Source organism: Dipodomys ordii, unplaced genomic scaffold (genome assembly GCF_000151885.1).
Source record: "Dipodomys ordii isolate 6190 unplaced genomic scaffold, Dord_2.0 Scaffold79, whole genome shotgun sequence".
NCBI lineage: Eukaryota > Metazoa > Chordata > Mammalia > Rodentia > Heteromyidae > Dipodomys > Dipodomys ordii.
The window spans coordinates 1,663,926-1,666,948 of record NW_012267295.1 but is presented as its reverse complement, the minus strand read 5'-3'; the positions used below and the strand labels follow the sequence as shown (position 1 = coordinate 1,666,948).

Below are 3,023 nucleotides of genomic sequence, written 5' to 3'. Positions count from 1 at the left end.
GCGCGCGCGCGCGTGCGTGTCTGTAAAACTAGGCCTGAGCAGGATGCTGAGACCTGGAGGATCTGAGTAAGAAGCAGCCCCAAAAGAAGACACTCCAACTCGAATTAACCAGCAAAATCCTGAGCAGGATGCTGAGACCTGGAGGATCTGAGTAAGAAGCAGCCCCAAAAGAAGACACTCCAACTCAAATTAACCAGCAAAAAGCTGAACTGGAGTAGCTACTTAGGAAGCTGAGATCTGAGGATTACTGTTTGAACCCAGTCCAGGAAGGAACGTACATGAGTCTGGTTATCTCCAGTTAACTACCAAAAAGCAGCCAGAAATTTCGCTGTGGCTTAAGTGGTAGAGCAATAACCTTGAGCAAAAGTGCTTAGAGACATTACCCAGGCACTGGGTTCAAGCCCCAGGACTGGTACAAAAACAATAAAATAAAATAAAACAGCCTTTTTGGGTCAAAGTCTTTGAGAAGACATTTATGAAACGATGACATAAAATGAGCAATAAACATATGAAAAGATATTCAACACCAGGAAAACACAAACGAAAACCATGACTAAATATCACCTCATACCTATCAGGATGCTCTTAGCAAAGAATAGCAAATGTATTGTTATTGTATTATTGTTAATAAGATTGTAAATGATACAACTGCTATGGAAAACAATATGGAGGTTTCCCCAAAAATTAAATATAAAAGTACACGTGACCCAGAAATCTCATTTCTAGGTATACAGATGGAAGAACTGAAAGCAGCCTTTCAAAGTATTCTCATGTTCGTGTAGCAGTACTCACAGCAGCAACCACAGTGTCCACTAACAGATGAATGGATATTCACAACAGAAGAAACACAATGGAATACTATCCAGCCCTAAAAAAGGATCTATCTCTCAAATGCTAAAATATAAATAAAATAAATAAATAAATAAAAATATGAATAAACTTTGAGGACATTATCCTATCCTAAGTAAAATAAGCCAATCACAAAAAGACAAACTCTGTATGATTCCACTCACACTAAATATCTACAATAGTCAAAAAAAAATTATGCTGGTACGAGGGCTTGAACTCAGGGCCGAGAAGCTGTTCCTTAGCTTTTTTGCTCAAGACTGGTACTCTACCAGACTTGGTTGTTAATTAGGGATTAGTTTTATGAGCTTTCCCATGAGAGCTGGCTTTAGACCATGATCTTCAGACCTTAGCCTCCTGAGTAGCTAGGATAAAGGCATGATCACTGGCAGCCAGGTTTAAAATAATCAAATTATTTAAGACAGAAAGGCTCCAAGCTAAAACTCCTAGTTTCATTTGTAAGGTTGGGACACTTGCCCCAATATGCCACATGAAGAGGTCCGTAGTGGTAAAAGTCAGAGAAAGGAGATTTACTATAAAGAAAGATTTAATTAATACTAAACGGGCACGCTGTAGGAAAAGCAAAAGTATACAGTATAAGCCGGGCGCTGGTGGCTCACGCCTGTAATCCTAGCTACTCAGGAGGCTGAGATCTGAGGATCACGGTTCAAAGCCAGCCCGGGCAGGAAAGACCGTGAGACTCCTATCTCCAATAAACCACCACCAGAAAACCGGAAGTTTCGCTGTGGCTCAAGTGGTAGAGCGCTTGCCTGAGCTGAAGAGCTGAAGGACAGCGCCCAGGCCCAGAGTTCAAGCCCCACGACCGACAAAAAAAAAAAAAGTATACAGTATATTTGAAGTCCTCCTCCACCCCCACAAAGACATTTGCTTTCGGTTCAAATGAGAGGGTGAATTAGGACAGAGGGAGAGTGGATGAATTGGGACAGAGGGAGAGTGGAATTCGTAATGTTAAATTGTCTCAGTCACAGGGAATGATCACCAGTGGGGGGCAACTGGTAATTGTCTCAGGATTGGTAGTTACCTGTCACTTGTCACAATGAGTCACTACTCCCCAGCAGGGGAGCTGTGTCTGCAGATACAGAAGGTTTATTCATCAGTCCTGTCCTTCAGGAGGGCCTTGTCACAATGAGTCCCTGCTGCCTGGCAGGAGGAGCTCTTTCATCCCTCAGTCCTGTCCTTCCTGGATTTCAGGACCTGACAGAGTAACTGCAGGAAAGTATGGTGCAGAGCCAAGAACACAGATACAAAGTGGAGACTGGGATGCTAAGTCTTTACTCAGCTTTTAGTTAATTCCTAGGCCCGAGAAAAGTCAATGCTTTTCAACAAAAGTACTTCAAGTACCTATTGCAGTAGAATGGTAGTTACTAAGGAGTGGGGAGAAAAGTACTTTACTTGAGTAGTATGGGGCAGGGCTTGCAAGATGAAAGTTCTGAAGACATGTTTCACAACAGCGTGAATATGCTTAATACTACTAACTTACACTAAAATTGTTAAGATCATAATTTTATGTGTTTCTCCCACATGGTCGGCTCAAGCTTGTAATTCTAGCTATGTGGGAGACATACGTTGGGGGAATTGCAGTTCAGAGACAGGCCACATATTCAGAAAGTTTGGAGAGTCCATCTTTTTTTTTGTCGGTTCTGGGGCTTGAACTCTGGGTCTGAGCACTGCCCTTGTGCTCTTCAGCTCAAGACAAGCACTCTACCGTTTGAGTCACAGAGCCACTTCCAGTTTTCTAGTGGTTTATTCTCGAGATAAGAGTCTCATGGACTTTCCTGCCCAGGCTGGCTTTGAACTGTGGTCCTCAGATCTTAGCCTCCTGAGTAGCTAGGATTAGAGGCATGAGCTACTGGAGCCCAGCTGGAGAATGGTTAAGCAGAGGGGCTGGCATCTGTCATCCAAGGCTATGTGGGAAACACAATGGCTAAGTACAGTGGCAGTCATCCCAGCAATTTAGGGAAGCACAATTAGGAGGATCACATTCCGCTGGCCTGGGCCTAAAGGCAAGACCCTACCTCAAAAACAATCAGTGCAGGGGTGGGAAGATGGCTCAGTGGTAGAGTGCTTGCCTTGCATGCTTGAGGCCCTGGGTTTGATTCCTCAGCAACACATAAGCAGAAAAAGCTGGAAGTGGCGCTGTGGCTCAAGTGGTAGAG

General features: G+C 43.7%; 1 protein-coding gene across 2 annotated transcripts in view; it reads right to left on the bottom strand.

The window, feature by feature from the left end:
* Positions 1-3,023, bottom strand: part of Slc25a17 (solute carrier family 25 (mitochondrial carrier; peroxisomal membrane protein, 34kDa), member 17) — a 35,044-nt gene that overhangs the window by 17,513 nt on the left and 14,508 nt on the right. The window lies entirely within an intron of this gene.